At 38.1% G+C, this 13,624-nt stretch overlaps 1 protein-coding gene across 3 annotated transcripts in view; it reads left to right on the plus strand.

The window, feature by feature from the left end:
• usp2a (ubiquitin specific peptidase 2a) overlaps positions 1-13,624 on the plus strand; it is a 95,452-nt gene that overhangs the window by 14,839 nt on the left and 66,989 nt on the right. The window contains exons 1-2 of one of the 3 annotated variants that reach the window (XM_057839047.1): positions 4,541-4,586; positions 5,408-5,512. The exons of 1 other annotated variant lie outside the window; for it this stretch is intronic. The gene's annotated coding sequence lies outside the window, so the exon portion shown is untranslated. Of the gene's footprint in view, positions 1-4,540; positions 4,587-5,407; positions 5,513-13,624 lie in introns of those variants that run through there. One more of the 3 variants, XM_057839046.1, reaches the window with a different exon arrangement.

The raw sequence follows: 13,624 nt of genomic DNA on the forward strand, positions 1-13,624 counted from the left end.
CCGCCTGCAACCGTTACGGGGAGTGTGCAAAATATTCGTAAAGTGATGCACACGTCTCCAAAAATGCTTTGCAGCTGCATCTTAAAAATTGCATTCAGGAGACCAAGAGAGGACAAGTTACGGGGGAATGTAGCAGTATACACAGAGTTCAGGTGTCTTACTGAAGATGGTCCTGGCTCTGTAGTGTACATAAAATGACAAATATAACAATATCTTCTATATTATTCTAGTATCTTAATTTAATTATTATTTATGTATCATTAATTAATAATAATAATTATTATTATTAATTATTATTACTTATTACTATTTGTCTCTTAGCCACTGATATTTTATGTGTGGTGTGGCAGTGTTCAAGTTGATTCCTCACCTCCTTCAGTTGGGAGTAAAGATGAGGCTGGCTCATAAAGGGTGTCAGGAGACAGGGCTGCTGAGCCAGACGCAGCAAGAGGAGTTGTGCTTGTGCCTATTACAACAGGCGAGGGCAGAGACAACTGTTTTGGTGTGGAGAGCTTGCGAAAGGGTTAACCTGCTGTACTAATTAAATGTAAGCTAAAAGTGGAGCAAACACTAGCTAGCAAACAATTACAGTATTTCATTAGCCCCATTTGAAAACTTACAATCTCCACTATAGGCTACAGCTCCGAAGCCAGGTCCCTTCCTTGTTAACTAACTAAATTTAATTGATGACAAACTAAATTCAATAAATTCTTGACAAACTGGATTCAACCAGATTAAAAAAAAATCCACACCAACTTTCAACATCTGTATGATACCAAAAAATGCCGTCATTATTTGGAATTCATGTTCTTGAATTGGTCAATGTCGCTCACTGAGGTCGGGAAAAATCCCTTATTTCTTACGGAGTGAGCTGGGACCTGCTTCTGAGCTTTCTAATAGACGTCGCGTGAGCTAAAATAACAGGTTAATTTTCAGCACTACACTGACACAATTTACACCAACCTTCCTTTGTGAAGTACTTTTTCACATCCTGTTGGCCTTTTCTACCCCTCTCCTGCTTTGCTTTATTTTCTTTCCTCTTTTGATAGCCTGATTTCTGTTTTGAAAACATTTTTGATGTAGCCTACCGCACGCACAGTACTCAAAGTCATTGACTGGTGTAAATGTGCACCGCTGCTCAGCCTGCGCGCGGTCTGATCAAAGGAAGGGCGGACGAAACCAATTAATGAAAATACGCGGGGGTGTTGCTGGCAATACATATGCTCTCTGGATGTTTACTTTTTGCCAAAAACAAAACAAGAAAAAGAAACCCTTCGTTTTATACCTTTTAAAATTATAATGATTAATATTTAAATTTGCAAACGATTACCTAATGCTCTAATTTTCTTTGTGGGCCCCCTCAGGCCATGGGCCCTTGGAATCAGTACCACCTTTCCCCCCTATACGGCGCCCCTGCCCGCCGGTAAGCAGGATTACTTCTGGGGAGGTGGAACTCCGTCCGTACTGTAGGCTCCAGCTCTTTCTTGGGTTAATATTTATTTTTAATTACCAAAAATAGTTACTTCCTGTATCAAGTTGGGGTTTTTTTATGTTGAAAAAGGGGATGTAAATTTAGTGCAAAATAATCTTAAGTATTTTATTCACTTCCCAATGTCTTCTCCCAGCTCTTAAATACAAACTAATAACTTTACAAGGATACAAATTTCTTAAAAAAAAAATAAAATAAAAAAAAACGTTTTTTTTTTTTTTTTTTTTTTTTTTTTTTTTTTTTTAATCATATGCAATAATAAAATTTTTTTAAAAAACTTTACTCAAGCCTATGTTGTAAATTCTGCACTGAGTGCGTTATGTGCCATCCAGTTTGTGTCATGTAACATAACACCTTTCTTTCCTGGTGCCAGTCCACCACATCACCACCTCAATCCTTTTCCACACACGTCATTTCTTCAGGGAAAGAGAGTAGGAGTTGGATTTCATTAAAAAAAAAAAAACTATCGTGTATTTTTTTTTTCATCATATATTTTATTAGTGATTTTAAATGGCACACCTGCACAATCTACTGTCTTTCAATACAAGAGTTGTTTCTGAAAGTGAAATATAAAGTTATATACATAATAATCCTTACACTTTTAAATGAATGTTTATCATTGTGGTTGATATTTTAGAGGTCTGTAGCACGGTGGGCCCAGTGTTAGGCACATCTGCCTCACAGTTCATAGGTTTGACTATTTGCTCAGGCCCCATCCCTCCTGCTGGCTCAGGCCTCATCCCTCCTGCACAGAATTTGCATGATTTTTCCATGTTTGCATGAATTTTCTCTAAGTTCGCCAAGCACCGTCAGTGGAAGCCAATGAGCCAAAGAGTGCTCTATAATAGGTTAAAGGCTTTCAAATGTAATTGTGAATGAGTGTTTTCTTCAATATGTGCCTAGGGTGTACTATGCCTCTCGCCGAGGTTCAGTTTGGGTCTTGTTCAGCTCTCATGTGATACTAATGATGACAAGTGAAATACAAAATGGAGGGGATAGCATTGGTACATGTCACATTAACATGTTTGCTTATAGGAATAATGTTTACTTATAAGGACAAGGTGCCGCGGATTGTTAAATTGAACAAAAAAACAATAATGCATAATTATGTAGGCGTATCTGCCACCCCCGCCCCCTCATATGTATGACTACTTTTTAATGAGCACATTCCCACATACTTAGCGACCAATAAGTAAGGTTAAGGTAGACAATTAAAACCATTTGCATACCCTCTTAAAACAGATATATCCATGTAGTTAGAATTGACAAATCACATTTGAACTCATGATATATGACAATCTGTACAGCTGTCACCTTTTAAATAAATAAATAAATCAACTCCAGAAAGGTTTCAGAAGAACAAAATACACTTTCTGGAGTGGCCAGGTCAAAGTCCAGACTTGAACCCCACTGAGATCCTGTGGCAAGACCTAAAGACAGTGATTCATGCCTGACATCCAAGGAATCTGACTGAACAATTACAGCAGTTTCGTAGAGAAGAATGGGCCAGGATTAGTCCTGATGAATGTGCCAGACTATTTTGCAGCTACAGGAAGCATCTGGTTGAAGTTTTTGCTGCCAAAGGGGAGGGGGCACAAAATACTAAATGTGATGTTTCACAGCAATGTTTTTCATCTGTGTGATTTTGATAAAGATCAGATCACATTTGATGGTGATTTATGCAGAAATGTGAAAAATTACAAAAGGTTGATACTATTTCTTACCACTGTTTGTCATCACATCGTGTAGCACAAGCCCAGCATCAGAGGGATCTCATTGATCATAGGTATCAATAACAGAACATCCTTCCAAAATAGAGAAAGAGAATAAAACTAGTCACAGAAAAGAACATTGAAGGCGCTGCAGAAATTTCAGTAAAGTACCAAGGGAGTGTATAACATAAGAGAAGTCTCACTTTATTTTGTATATGTCTGTTATGGGATATGGAGGCAAGGCAGCCTATTTTATCTGACAATTGGAATCTCCCAAAAGCACAAGGGGAAATGTGTTGTGCGTCTGCTGAAAAGTTATTTGTCACAAACACAACATTGCCCATCACGCCCCCCAAAACACACCATACCTACAGTACTGTATTGTGGTCAGCAGCATAATATTTGGTGCTGATGTTCTTCTGCTGGGCTTCGGGCCTCAGTCAAGGTGGTGGGAATCATGAACATTTATAACTAGCACTCACTGTTAACACAAAACCTTCCGGCTTCTGCTGGAAAGCACAAAAATGTCAAGAAAGGCTATTCGAACATTTGGTTATTTAGAGGGACTTCCAAATACTGGCAGATGTCTGCTGACCCCCTTTTAACAAAGTGTCTGAATGTATTCTGCATACAGCTGCAGTACCACTCCAGTCATAAGCAGTTGCGCAAAGTTGTGCAACCACATTATTGCCATCATTTAGCTTGAATTCTCTACTTAAAGGTTCTACTTTTATCAATTAAGTTGTATCGGTTATACATCACATTAGTAATAAACTGTACATATGTAAATGCTTTAAATATTATTGAATAGTTATAGATGTGCCCTGTAAAGTCGTGCAAGTTTCATGCATTCACGCAATACGTTTTTTTTTCCTATGGAAGCAGTTGTTTTGATTACAATGACATGAGTAGCATCAATGAGTAGATTGTGTTGACTACTGTCTTGTTTGCATTATCGCAATTTACTTAGCAGTGTGAAGTCTCGAGTCCAGTACGAATACAGTTGCTATTCTATTTGCAGTAGCATGCCATTATCTACTGGCACAAAGCAGAAATGACTTGGAGGCACAAATACAGCTTTCCTTGTGAGCTGACTTAATTATTGAGTTCGAATTGTATCTTCGGTGTGCCTGTTTGTTTGCCCGGTGCTCATACTGTACAAGGGGTAATGCTGGTTCTTTAAAAGCAAATTGGAATGCCTCACAGTGTTGAGTGACCCGCAGAGGTCATAGGTGTCTGCTATATTTACCAGCTCTGTAACTTGATCTGTGGCATTCTGGATGGCTGTGCTCATACTATCCTCTCACACTCTGGGGCTACCGTCTCCCAAGCAGCAGCAGCCCTTTACTCTCTTCCCATTGGCATGACTGCTCCGAACAACAAGGGTGAGGACCTTACAATGCATTTTCAGTATTTCTTAATTTTTGTTATTGTTGATGTAGTTTTGGGTGCCATTGTCGTCTAGCTGCTTCTCAAGAAAGTACTGTAATGATTTGTTTTTTTCCGCTGCCTGACAAGAGACCACTAAGTGGGAGGCAGCCAGTGCCCCGGATAGTGAAAGTAAATTATTTCTACAAAGTAGTTCTGGTGGTTGAAAGTGAGCCATGAAGTACTGTGTTGGAATAAAAAGGTTTTCCAGATGGTGTCAGTCATAAAATTAGAATTATCTGTACCTAAGCAATTCCAGATGGTGTCAGTCACAAAATAAGTTCTCTTTACCTAAGCTTCATCATTGCGCATTTTCCTCATTTGATGATACAAGTGTGACATGCGTTTTTCTGAATAGTCAAGTTTTGAACAGGCATTTATTGATGCCGAGGCAATGTAGGACTTTTGAGACTCCAGGATGAAAACACTGGATCTTTGTGATAGTTCCTCCTGATGCCAAATTACATGTCAATTGTGTTTGCGTGTTGAATTATAATTAACAACACATTGTATATGAATCAAGAACCAATTTTCCTTGCTGTTTGATTCATTTAATTTGAAGTTGTTGTTTTTTTGTTGTTGTTTTTTTTTTTAAATATTTTGTGACGTCTATTATTAGCATCAATTATATATTGTATCTTATGATAATATGGGATATATTTTTGGAAGATTGGTTCACTGGAAAGAACCAATCCTGGTGTAAACTTTGGATCTTTTGTGTTTCACAGGCTTATTGTATGAGTGGTACAGCACCCAATGTGTCCTTATGTTTCCTCAGGTGGGATCAGTGTTACAAAGCCTGTGAGTGTGTGGACACGTGGGTCAGCAAAAGCAGGGCAAGTAGCCTAAAAGCCTTCGCAGTCTATGGGAACTGCTACGGCAGGTAATTGTGTCACACGCATCATTTTAAACATTTACACTGCTGTTAGAGTTCTTTAGGATGTATAGACATGTGCTAGTAGTGTACTGTCATGGAATACCTTTACATACATTAAAGAAAACCATTAACCCCCATGGAAACCAGAGTTTTAAAACATTGTTCAATTTATTAACAAGGTAGAGACTTTGAAGATATTAAATCCATAAAATTGTTGTATGCGGAACCCACTTTCAGCACATGTAATAATCAAGGGCGTAGGTTTGCCAACTTTTAAGCAATTTTATTTGCATTATACAATGAGTTCAGCAATAAAGGTAATTTAGATTGTCTTCCCTTGTGTTGTTAGGATAGAATTGACCCTACCATTATTAAGTGAATTACTTTATGTTCAAACTTAGCCCTTTTCACTTGCGGAATGTGCCAGTCCATTTTTTCCCCTCTCTAATGCACGTTTGATTGGCTGATGACTAGAACCCCCACATTTACACAGTCCCGACAGAAATACTAGTACCTGTCAATATGCCGCCTCCTCTGCCCCCTTTGAAGAGGAGGGATATTTAGAAGTTTTTTTCTTTTTTTCGGCCAGCGGCAGCAGCCACTGCAAGTAATGTAAAAAGATGTCAATGTTTTGGAGGTGGGGAACACACCACTAATTTTGCACTGAAAGTCCAACCTGCATCAGAGTTAGCATCAGAGTTAGCATAACATTAAACTGTGTGAACTTGGTAACCTGTAAAACTAGAGTAGAAAGCTGCCCAGAGAGGTGTCCTTCTGTATGTTTTCTACTGTCAACTTTGGACTGTGCATTTGTGCATTTATTCATCAACGAAAATGTATTTATTTTCTACATCATTTAAAAAATATATTTATTTTAGCAGCCTATAGACATTTTTAAGCCCCCCCCCCCCCCCCAAAAAAAAAAAAACACCACAGTAAATTTCCTTTATATGAAGCAAGCATTTTGAAAAATGACTTTCTCCCTATGAAAATAATTTTAACTTTTTTCATTTTTATGAAGTAACCAGCTATTTTTGAGAAATGTACACAATCTTTTTGGTCTTATTAATGTTCCATCCCCAGCAAAAAGTGTACATGCAGGTTATGATATAATAGCGTCCCTACCAAAGTTGAGCCCAAACCTACGCCCTTGGTAATAATGAATAACACTTTATCAAGTCTTAGTGAGTTAGAGAGGTTAACCTAACCTCACTTCCGATTATTGTTCATTTCGGTCATTGACCCCATAATAATACAAAAATTGGGGCCATGTGTTGTGTGTTCAAGGCACTTCATGACCTTTGTTTGAAGTACTCAATTCCTGAGAAAGATTCTCTTAAACGCTTCATCTCATGGCCAGGCTACACATAGCCACCACTGTCTTGCCTTGAGGATTAGGTTTAGAAAATGAATACATGAAAATGGCAACTGTAACACTAATCTTATACGGCAATGAATTCATTCTCTTGATAGGAGTGAGGGAATTAAATTTAAACATTAAGGAAGATATTGAAGAAGCTGAGTGGCCAACTTGCTTAAGCGCTCAATCACAAACACTTGTAACTCAACTGAAATCAAAACAATAATATCTGATAAGTACTTTAAATAACCCCTGAGAAACTCAGTAAATTGTCTCTTGGCATTCCAGATACATGTGTGAAATGTTTGACAGAGAAGAGGACTCTGAAATAATTATCTATGGGAATGTCCTAGGCTGTGGTTGTCTTGAAAATCAAAATGTATCCAGGTGCCCTGTGTAGGAAAACCTTCTTTGGGATATATCCAGATAACCTTTCTGTTAACTCGAATTGGTTGACTCTGATTAACTTTGGCCTCCAGTAAGCCAGGAACATGGTTGCTCTATCTTCAAGGAATCTTTATCCTCTATTCAGTCCTGGATCAGAGAAATGGCATTGACATTGGAAAAGCTTAGTAAATTATCGTAAAAGTTTCACAAGGCTTCATAAGGCTATACTGTGTCAGGTTTCTTTACGTTTATTATGTTGTTTTTTTGTTTTTTTTTTTAATAAACCTGTTTATGTACAATGAGGTATGCTTGTATTTCACAAAGTACGAATTTATGTCGATATGTTATGTAGGTTCCTCTATTGGGGGGGGGGGGGGGGGGGTGATAAATAAATAAAAATGTTGTTTACCTGAGATTGACTAGGGGTCAATTCAGGGTGCTATTATAGTTGATAAGTGGTTACAATGACAGTGGTAAATAAAATGAGATCCAGACTACGTAAACTTCCATACTGTTGGCAATTATGATTGTATTAATTGTAAATGTGTGTTGGAGGTGAAATGCTTAAAATGTCTAACTGAAGATCAGCATACAAATTGATCATTTAAAAAAAAAACAGCTAAAATATGTTGAGATTTCAAATATCTTGGAAGGTAGTAGCAAGTGTACCGCGGGAAAAATATGGCAATTGTTCAATTTGAAAACGTTTGGAAAAACACCATTGGATAATAGACTCAAAATAAAGGGCTTTCTTGACCAGAACAACAATAATATGAACTAAAATGGTGTTGTTTTTATCTTGACATGCTAGCAATTAAAGCAAATAGCTGAGAAAAAAAAACAAGGTGATTTTATCTGTCATTTCCTGTTTTCCTTCAAACAATGTATCCATTATTTTGTCCTGCATTATTTCTTCATCTGAAATATGTTTCTTGTGATATGCCACTCTAAGTCAGTATTATGTTGCTTTTAGTTGTTTTGTCATATACTGTATTTCCCAAGAATGCTTCCACTCTTAATACTGTTTCAAAATAGAGATCTTGGAGAACATACTGGGATAATAAGTGTATTGTTTTTTTTTTTTTTTCTGATTGAAGAGACAATGTAAACATTCACTATCCACTTCTATTTTAGCAGTGAACTTGAAACACATCCTGTAGCGGGAAAAGTATCAACAATATACTTACCAGTTTATGACAAAATGAAAGTAAAAGTATAAAATCTTTCTTTAAAACAGTAATTAATTACAGTTACAAATTACTTCTCTCAAAAAGTAATTGCTTTAGTAACTCTGTTACCTGAATGTAAGAGTAATTGGTTACTTGGCAAAGTAACTGGTGTTACCTTTCGGGTTTTTTTTTGTTTGTTTTTGGTTTTGTTTTGTTTTTTGTTTTTTTCATAAAAAAAAAAAAAAAAAAAAAAAAAAAAAAAAGAGTAACCTTTGCTATGTTTGGAAGTCATTTAATGTTTTGAATCAACCATTGTAGTTGTTAAAATTGCTACCGGTTATTGCATTAGTTCCCTTCGGACTACTTTCGACATGTGAAAGTTTTAAAACTGTTTCATCATTTATTAATAGATTCATGTCAAGATTTTGCCGATTTAGGAGTATTGTAGATAAAAAGTTACTTGGGTTCGCTAGGAAGGTTCTCTACAACAGAGCCTTCCAAAGAAGTTTACTGCTTTAAGATGGCGGCTGTTTACTACCGCCGGCGAGTCTATCATTTCACATCTAGTTCTATATACATGTGAGATCTACTCTAGCATCATGTGTGCGTAGTTTGTAGGCTATCGGCTACAGTCAGGTATTATGGAGCCACCTAGCATCGCGTTTGCAACAGCATCAAAACTTCCTTCCCTTCTTCCCACTCTTGCTCTGCTCTCTCTTCTCCACGAGTCCGTGTCTCTCAGACTTTTCTCGCGCCATTCAACCAACGTAGTAACGCATAGTAACGAATGCTTTTACACCCTCAGTAACAGTAACGGCGTTGCCAAGATGAGAAATTAATTAATTAGATTACTCACTACTGAAAAAAATAACAGCGTTAGTAACGCAGTTATACTCTTAACGCCGTTATTAACAACACTGCATCTCAGTCAATACATATAGTACCGCACAAGCTTATTGCAACATGATGGAGGCTCAAGCATCTTAACTGTTGCTACACAAATCTATAAACATTTTACACAATGTACTCAACTCAAGCATAGAATGCAAGTAACATTCTTAATATGAGCATATACAGGTGCTGGTCAAATTGAATATCAGTAAAAAGTTTATCTATTTCAGTAATTCCTTTCAAAAAGTTCCTCTATTGGTCTAGTTCTGCAGAGTACGCAGTCATCAAAAGACAACCATTGACACCTTGACAAGGAGGGCAAGGCCCAATAAGTCATTGCGAAAGTGGTTGGCTGTTCACAGAGCTCTGTGTCTTAGCTCATCAATAGAGAGGTGAAGGGAAGGAAAAGACGTGGTAAAAAAAAGTTGCGTTGTGAGATATAACTCATTTAAAATTGGGTAGATTCACATATAGTGAACTGCAGCTCGGGTCAATGCCACCATGGACAGATTTATTCAAGACATGGTTTTCAGCTGTTGCATTTAGAGATGTCCCGATCGATCGGCATCCCGATCACTTCATTTTCAAAGTATCGGAATCGGAAAAAAAATATCGGACATGCCTTTTTTAAATATATATATATATATATATATATATTTTTTTTTTAATTAAATCGTTTTCTAAATGTATTTAACGTTACAGACATAATGTGTTACACTCTTCCAGAGTCTTTAGTTTAAGTTTAAGGTAGGGTTATCAAATTTATCGCGTTAACAGCGAGAATTAATATTTTTTACATTTATCACGTTACAATATTTAACGCAATTAACGCATGCGGTGCACGACACACTCACGCATTGTCCTGTTCAATCTATAATGGCGGCATTTTACCCATACAGTACATAGAGCTAAAAGGCAGCATAAAATGAGTGGAGTGAATTTTGGCAGCCTTCGGAGCCTTCTTTTAAATGGTTAATGCCTTACAATCGCTCTATTTATTGGATTTATTGTCATAATAAACAAATACAGTACTTATGTACTGTATGTTGAATGTATATATTCATCTGAGTTTTTATTCATTTTTTTCTTAATGCATTGCCAAAAAGTTATATGATTGGGAAAAATTATCGGGAATGATTGGAATTGAATCGGGAGCAAAAAAAAAAGCAATCGGATCGGGAAATATCGGGATCGGCAGATACTCAAACTAAAATGATCGGGATCGGATCGGGGACAAAAAAAACATGATCGGAACAACCCTAGTTGCATTCCTTATGTCCACTTACTCTTGAACGAGAGAGAGCGTCAGAAGCGTCTCTACTGGACTGCTGCTGAGTAGTCCAAAGTTATGCTCACTGATGGAAGTCTATTTGGTGGCAATCAAGGTCTCATTCTTGAGGAAAACAGGAGAAGCACACAATCCAATTGTAAAGATTCCAAAGTCAGTGATGGTTTAGGATGCTGCAAAACAACTTTATTAAGATGCAGATTTCATTTTCCAAGAGGATTTAGCACATGCACACAGTGCCAAGGCTACCTTTACCTGGTTTAAAGACCATGCACCTTTTCTTTATTGGCTGGCAAACTTGCCTGACCTTAACAGCATTGAAAATCTATTGTGAAGAGGAAAATGTGAGACGCCAGAACCAACAATGCAGTAGAGCAGAAGGCCACTATCAGATCAACCTGGGCTCTCACAACACCAGAGCAGTGCCAAACACTGATCGACTCCATGCCACGCTGCATTGCGGCGGTAATTCAGGCCAAAGGAGCCCCAACAAAAGTACTGAATGCTGTACATGCTCATACCTTTCATGTTCATACCTTTAAAGCAGGGGTGCCCAATCCCGGTCCTCGAGAGCCCCTATCCAGCTTGTTTTCCATGTCTCCCTCCTCTAACACACCTGAATCAACTGATCAGGATCGTTATCAGGCTGCTGCAGAGCTTTCTGATGAGCTGATCATTTGATTCAGGTGTGTTAAAGGAGGGAGACACGGAAAACAAGCTGGATAGGGGCTCTCGAGGACCGGGATTGGGCACCCCTGCTTTAAAGTGTCTGTGACACCATTAAAAAAATCTTAAATAGCCATATTATGTGAATTTGAATCATATTTTGAGACGATTCGGCTATATACAACAATTTGGCAAAGCGCAGATGACGAAAAATGAGTCTTTTAATCTGACATTTAGCCCCGCCTGTCATTATAGCGCTCTAGCGCCTCCATCTGGGTGATGACGTCGGCAGAGTAATGATTTCAGCTGATTTACAATTGAGCCTATTGAGGAAGATTCAGAATGAGGAAAATGCGACAGAGCAGCAAAATGTAATCATTGTTTTAATCTCTCTACTCCAATATTTTTGCAGGATATTCTTTTCATTTAAGTATTTTTCCCCCAATTGCTAAATGAATTGTATGGTCATGACATATAGGTCTTGTGCTAAATGGAATATGAAATATTAAAAATGCATTTATTCAGTACGACAGGGCTAAATTACTGCATAATGGTCGAAACTGACGACTTCTTAAACTTCCCGAACAATATTTTATGCCACTGGAGCTAGTCCGGCTTTTGTCATTTCCCTGCCTCGGCTTCGGAGATGGAGGACAGAGCGTAAACAAAACAGGAGGCGTGAAAGCAAAGGCGACATGCTAACCCTAACCAAGCGGCAATTCCAAGTGGCTCTTTCTCACCTTTCGAAAACAAAAAATCACACAAAATTACCCCGACTCATGTTACACACGGCTGCGGGGTGATTGTCTTCACCGATTGGCCAGCCCCTGGCGGCAAGCAAGTTTCAGCTCGTTGTTCTGCTGCAGCCCCGGCAGGTAGGCAGTGGTCGTTGCCGCGGACGCAGAGGGGAATGAACACTAAAAATAGCGCATTCTCGGTGGACAAGCCGGCCGATGTCTGAGCGCGTGGCTCCCCGGGCTCAAGCCAAGGACAGTGCTGTTTAGGTGGGCACGCCTTGATCAGCTGGTGACCATAGTGTGCGACAAGCCGCCAGTCGTTGGCCGAGTGACTATCTCGGTGGACAGGGAGCATTGTCACCCACAATTAGCAAGCCGCCTCCTTATTAAAACGTTTGCCATGATCCCAGTATTTGACATAACATAAAACACGTAGCTTACTCACTTCGTCATCCGTCCAATGGTCTCTAGATTGTCGGACGTGTTTTGCCCATTCTTTGCAGTGAACAGGGGCTTTTGGAAATCCAAATAGCCTCACTCCACTCTCCCTGGTGTAGCAACAAAGACTGCAGCACATTGGGCTGGCGTGACGCAAAAAAATAAACAAATTAATCCGCAAAATCAGCTGAATCGCAGTCCTTCTGCATACTATAGTCATGGCTCTATTGTGAAAATGATTAGTCCGCTGATATCACATTCGCATTCTTCCTCAATCCAGACACCAACCGGAAGTTACTCATTTTCATGGCGCAGGATTTAAAAAATTGAATAAATAATATCGATCGCTTCCACATACATCCAAGCAGTCCATTTCATTCAGGAGAATAAAATACCGCGTATAATTTGAAATAAACATGCTTTTTTGTGTCACAGGCACTTTAAGTTTCCAATAGAAATCCTTTTTCTATCGGTCATTGACTCATAACTTAGTAATATTCAGTTTTTCTGAGATACTGAATTTGGGATTTTCATGAATTGTCAGTTAGTCATCCAAAAAAAAAAAAGCATCAATATTTTAGATATACGAGTCTATCTGTATTGAAGTGCAAGTCTCACATTTTAAATGGGGTTACTGAAATCAATCGACTTCTTAATATTATTATTATTATTTTTTTTTTTTTATGACTCGCATCTATACACACACAAAATTGGGAAGGTTTGTGACCCTCCAAATTGTTCAGGTTTAGAAACAGGTTTTTCTATAGGAAAGGATGGAAGTACTGTACATATATAGGTAATGTATATGTAATTGGTTCTAGGGATTATCAGCATTATAAAAAAAAATAAGAAGAAGAACTGTGCAGACAATGTAAAGACTTCCACGCACGGATTTGACAAGGCAGATCAATAATCTGCACTGCCATCATTGCTTCCACACCAGATGTTTATGTCTGAGTGCACAAGAAAGCCACATTGGTCTATAAGGTGCATGTCAATGGGAGGGAAAAAAGTAGTGGTTTATAGTAAAAAAATTACGGTATATTAGGCACTGTTCGTATTCAGTAATATGATTGTGTTTCAAAGACATTTATTACATTTCAATATTAAAACTGTTTTTCGAAAAAAAAAAATTTGCACTTCACCAAATTTTGCTCAGAGTCTTCTATGTTCAGACCGGAC

The sequence above is a fragment of the Corythoichthys intestinalis genome, chromosome 6, assembly GCF_030265065.1.
Source record: "Corythoichthys intestinalis isolate RoL2023-P3 chromosome 6, ASM3026506v1, whole genome shotgun sequence".
Classification (NCBI taxonomy): domain Eukaryota; kingdom Metazoa; phylum Chordata; class Actinopteri; order Syngnathiformes; family Syngnathidae; genus Corythoichthys; species Corythoichthys intestinalis.